The sequence below is a fragment of the Diceros bicornis genome, chromosome 16 (genome assembly GCF_020826845.1).
Source record: "Diceros bicornis minor isolate mBicDic1 chromosome 16, mDicBic1.mat.cur, whole genome shotgun sequence".
In the NCBI taxonomy this organism is placed as follows: domain Eukaryota; kingdom Metazoa; phylum Chordata; class Mammalia; order Perissodactyla; family Rhinocerotidae; genus Diceros; species Diceros bicornis.
The window spans coordinates 38,252,731-38,275,208 of record NC_080755.1 but is presented as its reverse complement, the minus strand read 5'-3'; positions in this window follow the sequence as shown (position 1 = coordinate 38,275,208).

The following is a 22,478-nucleotide window of genomic DNA, read 5'->3' as shown; positions in this document are numbered from 1 at the left end:
GCAGCAAGGATAGGATCAGCTTTCATGCCTCTGTAGGCAAGGCGCTATATGGAGTGCCATACAGATAAAAGTGAGTACATGCGAGTATTTCATTCTTCCTTAGGTTTGATCCTACATTGAAGGTATACCTGGGATGGCACATATGTATGTTCTTATGAGTATGATTATATATGTGAGTATCAATATGTGTGTGTGTGTGAACACACACATATACACACATATATGTTAGGTTATATAGATATGAGTTGATATAGGTATAGATATAGATTGGGGACATTATTACAATAAGTGGAAATCATGTTAGAGGGAGGGGACTAGCTTCTCTTGACTGTGTATTGTGTGCCAGACCTTTTCATATGCTTTCTCACTTAACCTTCATGACAGCTGTGAAAGGTTGCTATTACTACCCTCGTGTTTACCAAAGAGGAAATTTGATGAACTTCATACAGATTAAGGAACTTGCCTGAGGTCACACATCTGAGAAATTGCAGGGCCTGGATTTAAATCCGGTTCTGCTGAGCTTCAAAACCTTAACATAGTCTTTAAACCCACAATACAGTCATGCTTCACATCACACAGACTTGCAACAGTTTCTTGCAAAGTGCAAATTAACTCTAGGAAATATGGCTTGTGGTACATTTGCACGAACAATACTGACGTGCATTATACAAAATTAAAATAACATATATGCAAAAGTTTGATCTATGCTGGATTGTAAATCTATGTAAAAAGTTAAATAAATACCATATTCCACTTTCCTTCTTTTCTTCCCAAGATAATTATTGAAGAACCCCATCATAGGAAAATACACAAGAATGAATTCCAATACACGATTCAATTAAAATAAGAGACATTTAAAAGAATAGTAAGCTAATTTTAAAGTGGATATATCAAATCCACGTGCATATGTAATTGAATACATTCACTATTTTCCACAAAATACATTAGCATTAAGGTAACAAAATGAATTCCATTAATGTTGTCTTTTTATGTTGTAGGAAAAGCCACTTCCATTGAGATGGTTGGGGCACACCTTAACTCAACCCACTCCACTGTGGTCTCTTGTCATTGAAGACTTTGTAGCCTTTGGGCACCAGCCTTTTAATTTTTTTTCTCGTCCAGAAAGTGTGTTGTTCTGTAAATTGTGTTTTTGTGAAGACAGATTAAAGAAGGTAGTGCATATTGAGCAGCTATCACAGTGTCTGGCAAATAGTAACTGCTGAATAAAAGTCAACAATGGTGATTCTGCTGACTATAAGGAGAAGAACGAGGAGAAAGCAGAGGAGGGAGAGCTGAAGGAAGAGAAGGAGACTAAGGAGGGAGAAAAGTTAAGAAGAAAGAAGAGACAAGGGGAAGAGGAAGAAGGTGGAATTATAGTGAGAGATAAGGGATGGAAGTGACAATTTGCAATTGTCAAGACAATTTCTTGTCTTCCTAGTGTCAGAATTTCTCCCCAAAGGTATAAAAATATCATCTGAAACAATATGGAATTTTAAATATATGCCCTGCACCCTGCAAGTTATTCTATTCTTCACTTTAGATTTTGTGCAATTTTCTTTCTTTCTTTTTGTCTAAGATCGGTTAGCTTTTCTGTAGACTAGAGAAGAATGTGCTGAGAACTGAGCCCCCGGCTGAGATTGTGGGATTGAAAGGGAGAGAAAGGCAAGCAGCATTTCATCAACTTGGACTCCGGGTGCTTGGAAAATATATTGCTTGTGTTGTTTACAAATGGCCTATTCGGCAATGTGATAACAGTTCACGTTGGCACTCTGAAACCAGAAGGAAGATGTGGAAGTCCCTTCTAGAGAAAAAGTAAAATAGAGAGATTTTCTCTGGTGTGTCTGATCTCTAATGAACAGTATCTGAAAGGAGAATTCATAACTCAGGCAGAGGGGGAAAAAGGAAAATATTCTTAGTTACTTTTATAAGTAAAATTCCATTTAGTAAATTTCCTAAGTAGATTGTTGTCCTCTTAGGCCTCAGGGTGTTGGGTATTCAATGGAAATTGAATTGGCAATAAAATATTAGTAATAATAAAGGCTAACACTTCTTGAACATTTACTATATACAGAGCACTGCTTTCCATGCTTTATATCACTTTATACTCGATACAATCCTATGTAGTAGGAACCATATTACAGATGAGAAATATGAGGCTCAGAGAATTTAAATAATTGGCTAAAGTCACATAGGTGACTTAGGTGGCAGAGCTAAAAGTCAAACCTAGGGCTAGCTGAAAGTGAAGACCTCTGCCGTCCGTGCTATGCTTCGATAACTCACAAGATGCCTACTTCAGTGCCCTACACACAGTGGGTATTCAATAATGCTCCCCTTTGCTTTCTTTAGAGGAGTTACTGCCCTTGGATTTTTACTTCATTCAATAAAGCTCTAATTTCATCTGTACACAGGTTGGGACAATGTCATATTTGGAGAGTGATACTGACTTTGGGGGTCTGAAATATTCATTCTTTCTTGGATGTTTCTGATCTTAGATCTTAGCATAAAAGCCTAGAATTCCTCCCTGGGCTCAAGAAGCCATGAGATATGGTGCAATAGCTAGAGGTTACCTACATGGATTTTGGGGGAGTTGAGACATACAGTGGTGAGAAGGAGGACATCTAACTCTACTGGGCTTTCATCCATACCATTCTGACACATTCATTCATGTGATATAAATAGATTTTTTAAATTAAGGGAGAAACCCAAAGCTTGACCTTGTTTCCAGCAGATAATTTCCTGAATTACTAGAAGACTATAGCAAATTACATTAGGAGCATTGGACATGGTGGCCACTAATTAATTACTGCCTCAATAAAAGGACATGACCATCAACCATAGGTGCAGTTGAATGAACGACCATCTCAGCTTTTTCCTGCGGTCTCCTTTTATCTACTTAACCCCCAAACTAGGATAGCAAAATGAGTGAGGAAATCAAGGCCCATAGATGTCCAAGGTCACACCATTAGTCTGTAAGTAAACTAGAATGTAGGTTTCTTATCTCCTAGTCAAAAATAATTTATGATTCCAGGCATTTTAGCAAATATTGAAAGATGTCTTGCTGGGGAAAAAAGGGAGGATCCTAATTAGTCAAATGTGTTTGGGAAATGCATCATTCTTTATTATCCTTTCCTAAATTTAAAATGTACATTTTGCATATGAAAGTCTCTCATAGATCTTTCTGTAAATTTTTGAAATTTGGTTTTATCCATAAATTCCATGCATTTTGATTATGCATTTGATCACAGGTGTTTTTTTTTTTAAAACACCCTTTAGTATTCAGAGGCACTAGTATTCCTCAAATCCCATTTTTGGTAACATATCTTAAAGCAATTCAGAAAGAGTTCTGGGACTGCTTCTTATTAATAGTAATAGTATAAATAATAATGCTAATAGTCGCCTTTTATTGGCATTTCTATGTTCGTACCATCTTACCTCAAAATACTGCCAAATCTACGTAACTTTTCCTGTCTGATTGATTCTCTGTGTTCCTACCAGATATGCCTTCCCTAAACACAGTCACTATGCCCTCCTCCCGCTCTATGAAGTATCTATGATACTCCACTGTTCTCAGTGTAAAATCCAACTTAGTCTGGCATTTCAACCTTTCTCTCTCTCCAGGTTTTTTCTTCACTGCTCTTCAAGGCAAGCCCTTTGGTTTAATCAATTGGCTCACACTCTGATCCCTAAACAAGGCACACACTTTCTCACTCCCACCACCTCTGTGTTCTCTCCTCTTTCCACGTGTGCAGAGGTGTTTCTCGATAGACTGCAGGTTCCTTTGAGAGCAGAGGTCCTTACCTGTTCAATGTTGTTTCCCTCACAGCGCCTGGCCCCATGTCTCATACCAGGGATGTTGTAACAACTCCAGCTGTCCACCTGTACTGCCTTCACCTCGCATCTTACGCCTCTCAACAACAAATGTCCACGAGCAGGGTCACATTTGATGACCCGACACTCAGCAACTCATGTGGTTTTATTTTGAAACTTTAACTATAGTGACAAAGCTTTGTCATGATAGAAGTTAGAAATACTAAAAAGAATTGCATTTGAGGGAAAAAAGCAATATATATTTTAATTCTATATTTTAAAAATTTTTTATTGAAATTCTACACCTTCAAGTCCAAGTTTTTGTATTGGTTGTAAGAGTAGCTTTAGGTGCCCATGGGCTTGTGTAAAATATGTCCTCCAGGTAGTTCCATCTCTACCTTATAGAAGTCGCTGTTTGCAAAGGGATCAGTGCACACAAAGTCAGAGAGGCTGAGATAGAAGGACAATCTATAGTCAAAAGACCTGGCTTTGGGTTCTGATTTTATGGCGGACTCCTGAGTGACCTTGGGAAAATCTTCTTATCCTCCCTGGGCAGCAGTTCTCTCGACTGTAAAATAGGAAGTCCAGTATTTAAACTCACAGAGTTATTGTGGGAATTAACTGCGGTAATTGCCGTAAAATGCCTTGTAAATTATAAGGAGCTCTGCAAACGTTAGTTATTATTAAGGAAACATTCTGGACATCTCCAAGTTGGTTTGTTTGTTTTAGTCAACACTAGAGGTATTTCTAATTTCCCTAGAATAATTTCTATCATGAAACGTCATTTTCTTATGTCTGTATGATTGCTCCGTGTTCCACTTTTAACTTGGTTCATATTTACATTCAGCAGAGTCAACTTCTTAAAAACTTCTTTTTATCGCTGCTCAAGCTGTTGTTAGTAACCCAATGAAGTATTATGGCTAAGCTTTCCATTTTAGATGCTGATTCCAATTTTAGACTTTCAACTACACACACACATATCATCAGGTTTATTTTTCCTCCTCCCTTCCTCCCTCCCTCCTTCCCTTTCTTCCTTCCGTCCTTTATTCCTTCCTTCCTTCCTTCCTCCCTCTCTTTCTTTCTTTCTTGCTTCCTCCCTCCCTCCTTTCCTTCCTTCCTTCTATCCCTCCTACCTTCCTCTTCCCTCCTTCATGCCACTATCTCTTCCTTTTTTCCTCCCTCCAATGAGAGTCTAGAAATATTCACATCAGAAAATGCTGCATGAATCTTTGACCAGAGTGAAATTTGACTTCTCCCCTGCCTGAGTCTACTTGAAATGCTCGTAAGCCCTCATCATTTTTCTCCAGAGCATTCAGATAGGCTCTAGTAGGTAAAATGTACCTGTGTGTTATTTACCAATTAGGTCCCAGAGCAGTCTATAAAGTTAATGCATAATCTATTATGCAGGATACTTGATTACTGAAGAACATTCCCCAGGCATTCCACAGCCTATCGGGGCCACACATTTTCTATGATATGATGGGAATTATTGACTCACTGGACCAGAATGCTCTCGGAGTCCACATAAAGACCCTTATTTCCACAATGGATTGAAAAGCCAACAGACTCTAGTTTCCTGCATACTCACAGTTTGCAGATTATTGATCTGATAATGAATCAGCTTAGCATCCTCTGGGTGCCCTTAGCTCAATGTATGTGCAACCTCCCTTCACGAGGCCCGAGTCACAGAACTCCCCAAACCACCACCTGCACACCAGCTGCTTATGGCACTCAACTGCTCAGATTATTTTTGTTTTTAAAGTGTAGTATTTCAGCCTTCCTTAAAGCATACTAGATCTGGGAAAGTAATACTCCCTAGGAAATAATAAGTGAATTGCCATAGATGCACAATTATAAACAAGAAAGGCCTATAAAATATAATCATAGAATTTTCAAGCTGGAATAAAATGTAATAAAATTGTTTACAACTTATTGCACATTAAGGCTAACCTTAGGGGATTAAAGACAGGACTCCTTTTTAAATTGTGTGTGTAGTTGTGTCTGTGTGTGCGTCTGTGAGTGTGTGTCTGTGTATGTGTCTCTGAGTGTGTCTATGTTTGTATGTGTGTGTCTGTGTGTGTATGTACTGATTTTTCTGAAGGATCATTGTTGGAGCATGTTTAATTGAGTCCCCTCATGTCACATAGCCTCTTAGGAAAGTGTGTTCTCCAGTGGCTAACACAAACTACACAAGAGCTACATGGAATATTTTGGGGGGAAGGTCATAACTTGATCTCATCCCCGTTTAGTCTATTAGAAAAATTATCTTCTAAATTTCAATATAAAGATCAATTCTGTTTTGAATGATCACATTTGCAGATGAAACAATGCACTTTTGCACCTCTACTTTCATGGTCTTTCTGTCCCCACCAGCCTCTCCAAATCATCTTTCCATCTCACACTCCAATGGAGGTCCGTCTGCTGCAAGCAGAACTGCAAATCAGGATCCGTGGTCTGAGCCATTGCTCTTCCTTTAACCCTCTGCTCCCTTTGGAAGGCCCCCTCTCTTCACATGCTCCTGTCGTCTTGTGCTGGAGTGGAGGGGTTCCACAGCAGATTCCTTTGTTGAGATCCCAGGGATTCACATACGTGAAGTGCTCACTTTACATTCATTGACTGAAAGAATGAATAGATTCCAGAATGGGTCTAGCCAGGAAGCCACCCTATAAGGCCTTGCCCTCTGATATGTTCCATGTTCCACAGGATCTTCACATTTTCAACACGTGAAAGATTGAAAAGATCTCTAAACTCCCAGAATTGGTTCTTTAGTGGTAGGATTTTAGCTTCAAATACAAGCAGTGAAGTCTTGAGTAGTATGTCTTTGAATTGCACCTATTCAATCTATTTTTCCATCAGGGGCTCATAAGCACCACAAAGGCAATGACCTTTTTCCTGTTTCTGTGTTTAACCCCCAGCAGTCCTCATTATATTGCTCTGTTCAACAAATGCTGAGGTCCGGCTCTTTCTGCTCCTTTCATCCCCAGATAATTTAAAGTTGACTATAATAAAATGTTTTGCAACTTACTACATGAAGTTGTTAAAGATCCTCTGTCAGGTAAGTGATAAGAAAAGAGTCTAGCCTGTCCTTCTCAATCACTGGCTCAAAGTTCATGCGACCTATACTTGTACATATCATACCCAAACCACCTTTGGCCTGCTGATTTGAGGATATCATCCATCAGTGGATGAATGTAATGCTGATCTCTGGCTCTCTCTGCTGCCTGACAACTGGTGCCACTAGGGGAAGATCTAGGACCCCCACCCCCCACCCACTGCTGGGATACTGGGATGCTGGAAGAAAGGACCTTGAGATAGAGTGGTCCTCATGTCCAGCATCAAGTGGCAGCTATCAGCTCTCACCTAGTTCCATATCACGGTCAGGGCCATAATTGTGCCTCAATATCTATATCTCCTGTCTCTGTATTCTGAGCAAAGCTGAGGGAGTTGCTACCCAAAACAAGTATTCCTCTCTCAGCAAACTACCCCCTACCTCCCATTCCTCCTCACCTCATGACATTTTCTCTTCATGCAAAATTACTATAGACAGAGTGTAAGGCAGAGGGAGGTTTCTGGCAAGCAATTAGGTAAATGCCTTACCTGGAAAGATTTTTTTAAACCTCAAATAAAGATTCAAGAATTGAAAGTTGAAATACATTTTATGAAAATGTATTGATTGAATTTGGCTCACTGATATAAGATCATGGCTTACATGTTCAATAAAATTTCCCTTGACATCAGCCAATTAACCTGAATATAAAGCAATGATTTGTTGACTGTCTTTATTTTATTGCTAATGTCAATTGGCATTTGGCTTTTTAGTCATAATAAATTTACAATATCCACTTTACTCTTGTGAGTGTTATTGATAAGACAAAATGAGAACACACGCTTACCATCATTGCTTTTAATTCCACCCTTATATGGAGTCTAAACATACCACCAGACAGTGCCCTCAGAGGTCATCAAACCCCAACTCTCCATTAGATCAGTCAGAAGGCTCCCCAGTTAACAGGGAGCAGTACATGTCAGCTCTGCAATCACACCATGGTAAAGGTGAGACAAACCATCAGGTAGTCCAGAAGGCTTCCATTTAACAGCCATTCATTGAGCCCGAAGAGTTGGAGTAGGTTCTGGAACTTCCTCCTATGTGCACAGATAGAGCTGTAAATATGCCCTCTTGTTCTACTGACAGGAGCCTCAAGAGGCTGATATTCATCTGTCCCAAATAAACTCATTTGAACTCTTGGGGGATTCCCTTTAGCTTTCTCATTACCAGGCTAGAATAACATGCAAATAATTAGGTGCCAGCATGCCCTTTTTTAAAAAATTATTAAATATACAACAATTATCACATATAGTATATTCTTTGTGAATAGAAGCCCCTTCAGGATAATGCATATTCTCAATCCCAACTGAAAAAAGATGAATTATTAACATTCACTCTTCAAGCTCTGTAAAACCAACTCTCAGATCGTGGCACTGAACACTCGCTGCTCTGGCATCTACACACACTGGCTGGAGAATTCATGTGCTGCAGAGTTTGACACACTCATTCTCTCAGGTGAAATACTGCGGGCAAAACTGCATAATTTATTAGGCTGGTACAGCAAGGCTGAATAATTAGATTATCTCCTTGTATGAGGCTCTTTTTATGATGATCTTTTTTAACACTGCAATCTAAATTGGGATTGGAGTTGAGGCGTGGAAGGAGGTTGAAAGTAAACTAATCGGGAGATGCTCTACGGGAAACAACAGCTGTATCACTCCATGCCACCAAAAGTAGGATCTCATCCTCAAAAGGCTTTCAAATCATCTATATGATTGGCTAACAAGCACCTCAAATGTTTTAATAACAAGAAAGTGATTATATATATGTATGTATATACATACACATATATACAATGCTGCGTTTTTATTTGGGTGCGTGAGGAGGAAAAGAAAAAGAAGCCTAGACACCGATAATTTCCCCCACGAACAGGTAGAAAATAATTTCCAAATGTTAGCCAGAGGAGACAAAGTCAGAGAAAGAGCTATATCTTACCCTGAAGTTCCTCCTGAGCCTTGAAATGATGGTTTTGGGAAGAGTAGCCAATGTCACCAAAGAGACAACTCCCAATAAGAATTTGGGATTCTTCTCAGGTGGTCAAGGTAAAGAAGGCAGCCACCATGGAGGACACATGGGTGTCCAGGTGTTTGCTATCCTGGCTCACTCAGTCCTTCTTCACTCTTTCTCAGTACCTGAGCACTAGAGTGGGTCTGTCATTCTAGGAGATTTGCTTTTAAAGTGCCTCCCCTTGGACTGCTCTCATTAGCATCTCGTTCTTCTTCAATGGTCAAGTAATACGTGAGGATGTGAGGATTGGGTTGTTTTCCCATTGGAGAATTTGCATCTTATTAACTAGCCAGACAACCCACCTCAGGAGCCCCAGAGAGAACCACTGAAGATCATTCTTCCTGTGGCCACTCTGGTTCTGCTTGGCCTCCCCTCTGTCACATCGTTTCCTCCTTTTTTTTCTTTACACATTACTGAGAGGTTAAATTTTTACAAATCTTATATTCATAAGACATTTTATCTTTGAGCTGATGGGAGATAAGGAAAGCTCGTACACCTGGCCCTCCCAGGATGGAAAACTCCATTTGAAACTAATTGGCTATCTTGACAGTTGGTACATGAGCATACCTTACCATGAAATTCAGGCAGGAGAGGTAGGATCAAAGAAAGGGTCAAGAGAAACCCTTCCCACAGGATCCAGTGTAAGGGGATCAAACCAAAGTCAATTTCCATCCCCTGCTTATTTCTGAACTGAAGCAATTTAAAAATCAGGTGGCTAGAACCTCAGTTTTTATCACCTCCATTTCATTTTCATCTTTCATTATCATTATCACAAAAAGATACAAAAAATAGTCTTTTATTCATCAACATCAGGTAAAATGATTTGCACATATTTGCCTTAAGCACGGAGTAAAAACTAAGACTCACTCATATTCACTGTTTCCTTTGAACATCACATAATTGGTCCCTATATTTCTCTGAAATCTTAGATTTCATTCTGAAAACCCTGCATTAGCTATGACTTTATCCTAAGGATCAACTTCCTTTAAGCCTCAATATCTGTCCCTTGCTTTTGGAAATGGAACTGTTTTTCCAAAGGCTCAGCATGCCATCCTTTGGGCTTTTGCTATATCTATAGCAACCACTCTGTTGGGAAACCTTACAAATAAAAGGAGGCTTTGGAGTCTGGGCACACATAAACAGATACATCGCAATAATAAACATTTTAGGTTCTTTGTTTAAACCAGCAACAACAGGTTATTAACAACTCCTGAGGTATCGCCCTTGATTCTGATTAAAGAAAAGGAATTCTGTTTCCTGAAATTTAGTAAATTTCCAAGTTAATTTGCTCTTGTATTTCAGAAATTTCCATTTGACAATCCAATATTAGACCTGTGTTTAGAAGAGATGTGTGGCCTAAACTGGCAATTAAGGGTAAAGTTCTCTGTTATCTTTGCGGAATTTCCTAATTTTCTCCACAAGTTATGCATTCCCATTTTGAAAGTCATCCCTTTCAAAGAAATCTAATGGCTTTGTGAGAACATTAACTCTACTCTCAGCATTCCTGTGAGACTGAGAGGAAGAAAAATACGAAATAGTTTAAAAGTGGGGATGAATAAAGAAAATAATGTCTAGTCATGTTGGATTCAATGCAACATTTCCTTTTAGTCAATAATCTCTTTACTAAAAGGAACCGGGGCTCATTGGAGAAATGGATGCTTCTAGGACTGGGACAGGAACTACACAAGATAAGCCTAGAGAATCTTGCTACACCAAAAAATAAGAAAGTGTTTAAATACATACATACATACATACGTGCACACACATGCACACACACACACAGAGATGGCGGGAATGTCAAAGGACTACAAGAGACAAGAGCTCCCAATGGCCAAAGCTAGAACAATTTGGACAACAAAATAAATGAAGTAGTAAAATAAAATAAATATCTATGAGTCTATAGGGAAGGAAAAATTTCCTTCTACTCTCTTAGGTTCCATAGCTGGGTCTAAGAATTAAACTGTAAGAAGAAAGATTAACAGGAGAAAAGCATACAAATAAAAGCATACAAATTTTATTTAATATTTTTATATGTGCATGGGAGTCTTCAGAAGGAAAATAACGACCAAAAGAAGCCCTTAGCCACAAAAGTTTATATACCTTTTTGAACAAAGAACCATAAATTGTAGGGATGTGACACGGCAAAGGGATTTGGAATAGAGACAGCAAATCGTGGGACTGTGACTAGGAAATAGATGGGGAAACTAATAGAAGATAAGGATTATTTTGGTAGGTTTGTTTGTACGGGTCCATTTCAGAGTCAATTCTCAGGCTCTGGTGATAAGAATGCTCCTCTCCTCTTGGGACAGAGAAGATATCTTTTCCATGGGAAATTTTAGGACCTGGTTTTAGGTAGAAAGGGGGAGATCAGAGAGCCCTTCTTGCATCTTCTGTTTCTCAAGTTCCTTCAGCTCAAAATAATCAGTATGCCAAAGTGGCATATTTTGAAGTGGCATGTTCCGAACTCCTTCAAGTACATACTGATATAAGTAAATGATTAAATAAAAAAATAAATCATAGACTGGAATAGACAAATCTCCCATGCAGAACAATTTCAAATAACTTATGTGGACAATCAGCCCGTAAAAAGATAGACCATAACTCTCCACTCTTTAAGTGCGGTCTGCTCATAGTGACTTCCTTCCAAAGAGTGCATACAGTATGGAAAAGGAAAAAAGAAACATTTTTCAGTTGACAAACTTACAAATATTACCTCAGACGTAAAAAATGATGTCATCTTGATAGCATGCATCCTTGATATGGAGTGATGAGAATGTGATCTTCCTCCAAAAGCCACAATCCTAATCTATTCATGAGCAAAACATCAGATAAATCCCAACTGAGAGACATTCTACAAAATACCTGATGAGTAGCCCTCAAAACTGTCAAGGTCATCAAAAAATGGAAAGTCTGACCTTCTGTCACAGGCAAGAGGAGCCTACAGAGACGTGATGACTAAATGTAATGTGGTATCCTGGATGGGATCCTAAAAACTAAGGAAATATGAATAAAAGTATAACAATATATCAATACTGGTTTGTTAATTGTGACAAATGTATCATACTGATATGAGATGTTAGTAATAGGGGAAAATGGGTGTAGATTAAATGGGAACTCTACCTTAGCAATTTTTCTATAAATCTAAAACTATTCTAAAATAAGAAGTTTATTTCTAAAATATAGAATCTACTTACTACTTCCCAGGCAAAACCCAAGTGCATGAACACATTGGCATTCAAAAAATGTTTGTTGAATATATGAAAATAAAATTTGTTCCTTAGTCTCTGTGAGTTTACTGTAGTACATCACCTCCCATCCAAGAGTTCTTTTATTTAACACCAAAAAATGACTTTAAAGGTAGAAATGGTATATGGAAAAAGTAAATCTATAGTGGAGAAATCAGAAGTAATTTCTCAGCAATGAAAGTATATAGTCATGCGCAATATAGCGATGTTTCAGTCAGCAACAAACCGCATATATGACAGTGGTCCCATAAGATTAGTACCATATAGCCTAAGTGTAGTAGGCTATACCATCTAGTTTGTTTAAGTACACTCTATGATGTTTACACAACTATATAATTGCCTAACAATGCAGGTCTTAGAATGTATCCCCATCCTTAAGCGACACGAGACCGTATATTGACATTACTTAAAATCTCCATCACAATAGAACTTTTAAAATGATAATGCAAATAAGAGACTAAACTTTTTATTTTTAAAATACTTTCACATTTATTTGCAATGTCAATTCCTGCAATAATGAATTGAGATAGACAAGGTAGGCATTACTTTCTACATTTTGAACATCAAAAATCTTGAGGCAAAGAGAAAATGTTCAGTGGGTTTAAAGTGGAGAAGAATTGCTTCATAATCTACATATTGGCAATAATTAGGTTGTGGCTTGGGCAAGTTGTCTCACTTTTCTGGGGTTCAGTTTCTCTCTCTGAAAAATGAAGGATACTTCCATGGTAGGGGAAAGTCCATGTATAATATACCCCTCCCAACTCCAAACATATAGAATGTAACATATTTATTTTAAAATAAATATAAAACTGCATTAAATATTAAGAAAAAAAATCCAAAGACCAAAAAAGAAAGAAAATTACAGGTACAGGCATAGGTTGAAGCCTCATGGTTATTGAAATGAGACTAGTTATGTATGTATGGTCTGGCTGGGTCCTGCAAATGGGAATACGTGTGCTCCAAACTGGGCTCAGACTGTGCTTCTTAGAGATTGGAACATCCCCTCTTGTCTGCCGAGGTGGCTTCTAGAAACATGACCCTTTCCCAAAGCATATTTACAAAGTCAAGATTCTCACATGAGCATGGTTTTCAGGTGGAGCTGAGCTGCTAACATAAGGCCTCCTGTGGATCCAGACACCGAGAGGCATGGGTCGAGGCAATTGTAAAATGGCCTTCCAGGAAAGGGGCACAGGAGGGAACTCCTCAAAAGATGAGTGAAACCAAAGAAATGGGAGAATTCTCATTCAAGGAAGTAGAACTAATGGAAAAATATGAAAAGATGTTTAAAAATCAATATCTTTGGAATTCTTAAAGAAATAAGGGAGGGGAATGGGAAACTCAATAGTAGATTAAATATTAGGCTAACATAACCAAAGAAATTACGAAATGAAAGATAGAATTATATCCTGAGAAAAATTTCCAAGATGAAAACAAAGAGATAAGGTAATAGAAAAAAAGAAAGAGAAATTGACATGGAGGCTCAGAAGTACCAACATATGTCTAATAAGAATTTCAGAAGAGAAAGATAAAGAATGGGGGAGAGGGTCTAAAAGAGTTAGGTAATGCCTGATATTTCCCAGAATGAGAGAGACAGAAGTCTTCAGATTCGGGAGACCCATTGTGTACACAGCAGGAGAAATAAACATACACCCACATAGAGACATTGCAATGGAGAGAAGACGGTAAAATTCACCGAAGGAGACAAATTACCTAAAAAGAACAGCGATCCAGTTGACAGCTGATTTTTTCATTAATAAAAGAACTTGTTCAAAGTGCTGTGGAAAAAAAATTATGAATGTACCTAGAATATTATTCCTTCAAGAGTAAATGTAAAATGAAGACATCTTCAGACATTTAAGGACTAAGTTTATTACTATCAGATCCTTACTGAAAGAGCTATTAAAAGATATAGTTCATCAAATAGAAAAATAAATTCAGAAGTAAGGAGTGGGATTCAAGAAAGTTGGTGAGCAAAGAGAGTGGATATAATGATGATAAAAATACATAGATGTTTACTTTAAATATAAAAAAAATATGCTTTTTGTGTTTAACAAGTTGGAATTAAAATTCTAGATAGTGATTGCATGAAAATTAGGAATGAAGAGATCTAAGGAGTATGAGGTATACCAAGGTCCTTTCTTGTACACTTTGTTAGAACCTTAGTAATGGAATATATGTATTGAAAATTTGAGGGCAACCACTAAAAGAACAGAAATAAAATACAAAACTTACAAACTAGCATAAGAGGAAAAAGAGCAAAAGAAAAGAAAATTATATCAACCCAATAAAAGACTACTAGTGAAGGGAGAAGGAGAAGGAAAGCAAAAGAAACATAAAGAAAAGACACAAAATAAAGTAGTAGAAATAAATCCAGATGAATGTGGAGACACAAGTGTCAAAATAATACTTCGTATATAGCATTGATGCTTATTATGTAAAAATTTTAAGTCCCTAATAAAATAATTATAATGCACATACACGTATATGTAATCAACTCTATAGATTGCTTTAAGCAGACTGAAAGAATCAAACTCATGATAGTAGTTGCAATATTGGTGAGCAGTACAAGAAGACTTCTTTTATCTATAATATATTAATTATTTGAATATTAAAGAAGAATTATTGGTATATTCCTTTATCTATAATATATTAATTATTTGTATAGTAAAGAACACAAATATAGGAAAATATTCAGGCTTATTGATTAGAGGTGATGGAAACCCAAGTATTATTAGATTTTCCTTTGTGTGTCTTATGTTTTTCTATTTTTTACAAAAAGTATTTAGGCTAGGTTATTCCTTCTATGTCTAATAATGTGTATATCTCTATGTTACCCCAAAGCACCCAGGTAGCCGCAAGCAGAAGAATCAAGACTAGCACCGAGGTTTCCTGATTTCAAGTCAATGGTTCTTTCCTTTACATCAATATTCTAGGTGTTCTAGTTATAATCAATGTCAGCTGTTCCCTCGGGTCTTTAGAGATGACTTTTGAAAATTAGTACAAGCTTTGAGTTTTCATCACTTTTTCTTTTACTCTCAGTGCCCAGATTGGCACCAATTTACCCTGGAGAGGTTCTTGTGAGCCTTAATTGAGGACCACAAAAGATAGCAAGATCTTAAGTGAGTAGCTCTGAATAATTTCCCCAAGCAGATCACTCTGTGGAATTTCATTTTCAACATGAATGGTCACACTTCAAGCAATGAATGAGATGCATTGTTCAGGGGGAAATGACGCACTCAATTCTGTAGTGCTGCTCCACGGTCTCAGTGCAATTTAGCAGTGCGTCAGCATTTTCATTATAAACCCGTCAGTGGGATGTAAGTGCCTAGAGGCTTCCTATGAAATCAATTTGCTGAGTCACTGCTGAGAAGGACCCACAAGACTGTCACAAACATAAACATCAAACTCTTGCAGGATGCCTCTTCTGACTATATTGGTCCTCACCCTGACCTCTTTATGACCTTGAATTTTTTCTTTGTTTCTGGAGCCTACTAGTTTGGTTATTATTGGCTCATATCTAAAGTCTCTTATTTCTCTTACTGGGTCACCCTTTTTCTCCACAATTGGACAAAATTTGAGGGTGGGTGGAAGATCTTTTGTTTATCATGCAGCTCCTTACAGAACCAAGTTATTGCTGCATGGCATAGGTTTTAGAGATAGAATAGCTGAATGAGAAGAGTAATCAATAATTTAATATGTGATCACGCATTTAGATACAATGAAAACTCTCTCTTCGTGGTGTTGGACTAACTCCCAGATTAGAGAATTAGTTGGAGCACATAATAAGCTATTTTTTTCCGGAATATGTACATGATGGAGGACAAAACCTGTGTGACACATCCAAATTCATAAACTAATATCTCTTGACTCTGGAATGCCCCTACTTTTTCCTCGGAGTGTCTGAAGCCAATCCATCCTTTATCATTAGTCCTAGTCTACCTCAGAGAAGACTTCTCTATTTTGCTCATCTCTTCCCTCTTGCCTCTGAACTACTTTTGTAATTAAGATCTATACAGCTTAGCCTTTATTTATATATTGTGTTGGTCTCTGACTTATTTGGGGGATATGAGTTCTGTTTGCCAAGTAAATGGGAGAGCTTCCTGAAAGCAGCCCCTTGTTTCAGGGGCTGAAACATAGTTTGAGAACAGTGCTGACAACTTACAAGGCACTGGAGAATTAACTATGTGTTTCTTGACTGCTTTGTGGCAAGTCATATGGCTCAGACTCCTCTGTTCATAGAAGACACTAGCTCCACTCCTTTGCGTCAGGCCTCCTTCGAAGTCACTGAATTGGCGGAGTGAGTTGGGGCAGAGAGCACTCTGAGATTGCCTATAATCATGCTTCTCCATTGTTCTGCAAAGGTAGCTGTCTGTTTTAAGAAATATTGCTCAATATTACCTTAAGGTTGGCAAACTCTAAGCAGATTTTGACTTAGAGGGAGAACCTAGGACCATCAGCAACAGCTGGAAATCTTACCTTACCGTGTAATGTCTCCTGTCACTTAGAGAATCACAGTTTTGCGGAGTGAAAGTCCTTTAGCTCAGGAGCTTCAAAATTCTTCACCTGCCATCTGCAGTAAGAACTCCATTTTACATTGCAACATAGTGCATACATGTGATTGAGTGAGAGAGGAGGAGAATGAGAATGAAACCAAAGTTTTAGGAAACTCTAACTACTATATGTGGTTCAATTGATATTATAGATCCGATCCGATCTTATCCTATCCTATCCTATCCTATCCTATCCTATCCTATCCTATCCTATCCTATCCTATGCTATTCTATTCCATTCTAATTCATTTTTTAAAAGTGTTGGATATGACCAACGATATTGAATTTATAATTCTGATATATAAATGACTTTTCCCACATTCCAGATAAGAATTTATTATTCCCATATCATTCAGTATCTGCTTCAACCTTTTTAGTGGCCATCTGATCAGTAAGAAGTTCTTTGGAATATTTGATGAGATCCTTTTTCTCTGTAACTTCTGTACCCAGATTATTTTTGAGCTTTTCCTGGATTGTGGCTAAGGCCAAAGTCCCCACCTACTGTGAAGCATTGCAGCTAGGCACCTCCCTTCAGGGCTTTCCCCTCAATTGGCCACCACCTCCTTTTCCCAACCCCAGCCTCAACAGCAAGAGGACTGCAATTGCAAATTAAGACTTAAGAGGCACCACTTAAAATAGCATCAAAAGATATAGAATATTGGGGGGAAACTTGACAAAATATGTGGAAAATATACACATTGAAAACTACAAAATATTACTAAGAAAAATTAAAGAAATTAAATGTGGTCATGGGGTAGAAGACTCAGTATTGTCAAGATGTCAATTTTCTCAAATTTATCTCTAGATTCAATGCAATTCCAATCAAAATCTCAGTTGGCATTTTTGTATAAATTGACAACTAATTCTAAAATTCCTATGGAAAAACAAAGAACCTAAAAGAACCAAAACAACTTTGAAAAAGAACAAAGTTGGATGGTTAACATTACCTGATTTCAAGACTGATTATAAAGCTACAATAATTAAAACAGTGTGCCGTTGGCATAAAGATAGACAAATAAACCAATAAATAGAATAGAGTGTCTAGAGGTAGATTGCCAAATATATGGACAAGTTATTTTCTACAAAGGTACAAAATTCGTTGTAGAAAGATAATCTTTCCTACAAAAGGTGCTGGAACAATTGGATATGCCATGCCTAAAAGTGAACTTGGATACATACTCACACCATATGCAAATATTAACTCAAAATGGATCATAGGCTAAATGTAAATCCTAAAAGAATAAAACTACTAGAAGAAAATCAGAGAAAAACTTTGTGTTCCTCAGTTAAGCAATGATTTCTTAGATATGACACAAAAAGCACACTCCATAAAAAGAAGAAATTGATAAATTGGGCTGTCTCAAAATTAAAAATGCTGCTCTTCAAAAACCACTGTTAGGAGAATGAAAAGACAAGTCACAGACAGGGAAAAAATATTGACAAATTATATATATCTGATTGAAGGACTTGTATCCAGACAATAAAGAACTCTTAAAATGTAATAATAAGAAAACAAACAACCAAACAAAAATACGAACAAAAGATTTCAAAAGTCATTTGACCAAAGAAGATAAAAAATTTTAAAATAAGCATATAAAAAGATCCTTATTAGAGAAAGGAAAATAAAAACCACTTTGAGATACCACTATACACCTATCAGAAAGGCTAAGATTTGAAAGACCGACGATACCCAGTGTTGACAAAGATGTGAAGGAATTGGAAGTTGTGTACATTTCTGTGAGGATGTAAAATGATATAAGCACCTTTGAATAGAGTTTAGTGTTTCTTAGCAAGTTAAACAACATTGCTATATAATCCAGCCATTCCAATCCCAAAAGAAATAAAAGCATATGGTTGCACAAAGAGTTGTTCATAGATGCTCATAGCAGCTTTATTTGCAAGAACCAAGAACTGGAAATAACCCATATGTCTATCAACAGGAAAATGGATAGACAAATTGTGATATCTATACAATGGAATACTACACAACCATAAAAAAGGAACTTTTGATACACATTACAATATGAATGAATCTCAAAAATAATATTGAATTTGTTAAAGTATCTGGACACAAAAGAGCACATACTGTATAATTCCACTTGCAAAAAATAATAGGAAGTACAAATTAATGCATTGTGACAGAAAACAGATCACTGATTGTCCGAGGACAGGGCGAGAGAAGAAATGATCATGGGAGACACAGATGGCAAGGGACCACCGGAAAACTTTTGAGGATGACGGATATGTCCACTATCTTGATCGTGGTGATAGTTTAATAGCTGTATACATATGTCAAAATGTATCCAATTGTATTATTTAAATATGGGCAGTTCAATAAAACTGAAAAATACTTTAAATGTATACCTGATACCACATGTGCAAGAAAAAAGGAAGAAGAAGAAAGGAAAAAAAACTGTACTAGTGTAATTTTCATGAACTGAAAGTGAAAACGTAATTCTAGAATTAGGACAAGATGTCCACTGCTACTCTGCAGGAAGGAGGGGATCAATGATGCACGGTTGAAAGCTGAGACTGGAAACATGCAAAGCCATATCACACGGAAACCTCAATGAATTGGGACTCCTCAATAGGCACGTTTTACTTCTACGCACAGATCATAATTTCTCCTTTGGAGCTATTCTTTCTTTTTCATGACAGTGCGTCAAACGCACCAAAACAGCTGCCCTAACTCCTCTTAGGTCTCTTCTCGTCCATAATAAACATGCTCAGTTTCCCAAGAGGCAAGATATGGTTCCCTGATCCATTCGTGGGTTTTTAACCTTGTTTCTATCTGGTTTCTCCCAACCACTTCGTAAACTACCCAGTGGGTGGGTAGATTCTACGTGTATGCTTAAAGCTCCCAGGTGTCATGCCACCAATGTAGACAAGCTCCCAGAGTCTCAGTGTTGAGAGGGAAGGTCAGATGTGTTTGGACGAAGCCCTGGAGTTGTATCCTAAAGGATCTGGTTCAAGGAGACAAAGGAGGGCTAAAGTCCCCAAGAAATAGCAAGACCTGGGCACGAGGTCCAAGATATGTCATTTAATTGAATACTTAAAATGTATACAATTTCTTTTGGGATACAATTTAGAAATTGCTCCACTATCCAAAGTATTCTAAAACAATTGTGTAAATGGATGTGTACATTTGTATAACTCCCTCCTTAGGCATTCTTATTCTTCTGGGGTCCCTGGAAAGGTTAACAGGTCATGAGATGCCTTATATTGCATCATGTCTCTGTGGTTCAGATCTATCTGAAAGTCCTTGATTCATACGCTTCCATTTTATTTATCCTCTCACAGAATACAACTTTACCTCGTGCAACGTATGAGTGAGACCATGGGTCAGGCACCAGGGTTGAGGTAACAGTGGGGAACTGGGATGAGCATGACTCCAAACAGGTCACAGCCCCTGCCTTCAAGGAGCTTAGTCTATTGCTGGAGAGGATTGGGATCAGATAGGATTCTGGGTTAGAATGTGCCTTGGAGAGAAATAAGCCAAGAGGAGGGAGGCTCAGAAGACACGGAGCTGGCTGCCAGCTGGGAAAACAGGGGAGTTGCCCTCCTTTCTCTCCATCAAGCTGTAAGCCCCTCAGTGTAGCGAAGGTGTTCTCTCCCTCCATATCATGTCAGTGAAAGCTGGAATGCCATACCTGGAACAAGAGAAACCTTATGCATTTCCCTTATGAAAAAGGCCACATGGCATAGCAGAAAATTCACCTGGCTTGTAATTCTGGCCCTGCAGTTCTTAGCTGTGAGGCCTTTGGTAAATTATTTACCACTTCTGAGTGTTAGTTTTCTTACCTGCAAAACTTCAATAGTAACAATACTTTCATTTTTGGTTGATGAATTAAGTGATTTCCTGAAGGCTATGTGAAAGTGCCTGACTCTTAATAGATGCTGCATACAAACTAGGCGGGCAAGACTTCCTTTGTGTCATGGACTTGGTAGGAAGATGTCTGGTTCTCACTGAGCTTAGGGAAAGGGAGATGTGGATTCTGGTGAACTTTATGACATTGCTGCAGCCCATCTCTATCTTGAATCAGGAGTTAGACCAGTTGACCAACTTAGTCATTGAATCAGCGGCAGAAATTCCCAAGGAAGTGTCAACCTTAAAAATAAAACAGTCAGTTATTTTACCAGCAAAATGAGTTTATTCAGGAATAGCCAAAGAACTGAAATTTGGGATGTGCATTCTATGGTGGACCATAGGCAAATCAAACAAACAAGGGAGAGAAATGTTATTTTATAGAGAAAAAGGAGGAAATTGGGAGGGGTTGTTTTGAATGAAAGTCCCTTGGTGGAAAGCAAGAGTTCAGGGTGGTGATAGTTTCTTATTGGCTGAGTTGCTGGGGTAGTTAGTCATTTCTGTTTGGGATGCAATGTACATTTCTTCCTGTAATTGACGATTCTTTTCTATTGATGACTTTCTGCTGGAGCCTGTAATTGACTATCTTCCTGTTGATGACATCCTTCTGTTGGGGTCTATAATTGACTGTCTTTCCTATAATTGACCTTGAGGGGTATTGCATGGGAGCTCCTGCTTCTGGCCTCCTGACTCCATTTTAAATGAGCTTCCCCTTTATTAATTTTCACAGGAGTGACATGAAATGCTGATTCCAAAACCCAACTACTTATACTAATAATCTGGGACATCTGTTAAAAATGCAGACTACTAGACCCACCCAGAGGTTCTGTTTCATTCAGCCTAAGATAGGGGCAAGGAAACTATATTTTAATACCTATTTCAGGAATCTAAAGCATTTGGAAACCTGTGTCCCTTGAGGTCTGTCAGTTTCTACTCAAACTGCCAACATTTATTTATTTGTCTGTCCCCGGAAAAGGGATTTGCAAACTTTTATAGTATGATTTCTTGCTTCCCCAAGCAAGATCTAAAGGAAGAGTTTGTAGAGAAAATTATTGCATAAACAAGGAAAATATTTAGCCTGCTGAAGAAGAAAGGTCAACAAATGGTTCCCAAGCAATTAGAAAAGCCATTTTGTATGCAAATAACACTGCTATACAGGGAATGTGCTAATTACAAATTATTCTTATCTCAACTGCAAATCTTTTCCTGATGTTCAAATTTGTATGATAAACCTGTGCTCTGCTCCAGACCAACGCATCAGCTGTATCTTGGGGAAAACCAGGAACATCATCTCAGCCTTTGTGCTTTTGGGGGTCTTCTGGGGCCAGGAGGTGACATTCCTCAGAGAACTCCTGAGAGACAGGGGCTCATCTAAATGTGAACTAAGGGATGGGACTGCCCACCTACTAACACACACACATCCTTGGCTCTCCCTTTATTTGTTGGATTTGTGATTTTGCCTCCATTCTCATCACTCTAAGCCAAGGCCCTCAGCTCCTCGCACCTAGATTAATGGTTCCATTAATGACAATTGTTACCTCTTTTTTTTTCTTTTCTCTGGCATTGTTTTCTTTCTTTCTTTATTAAATTTTATTTTATTATGATGAAAACACTTAACATAAGATATGCTCTCTTAAAAAATCTATAAGTGTACAATAGGTTATTGTTGAATATAGGTATACTATTGTACAGCAGACCTCTAGACCTTATTCATCTTGCTTAACTGAGACTTTATGCCCACGGATTAGGAATTCCCCATCTCCCCCTCCATCCAGCCCCTGGCAACCATCATTGTACTCTTTGATTCTATGAATTTGACTATTTTAGATACCTCATATAAGTTGAATCATGCACTATCTCTTTCTGTGGCCAGCTTATTTCACTTAGCATAAATTAGA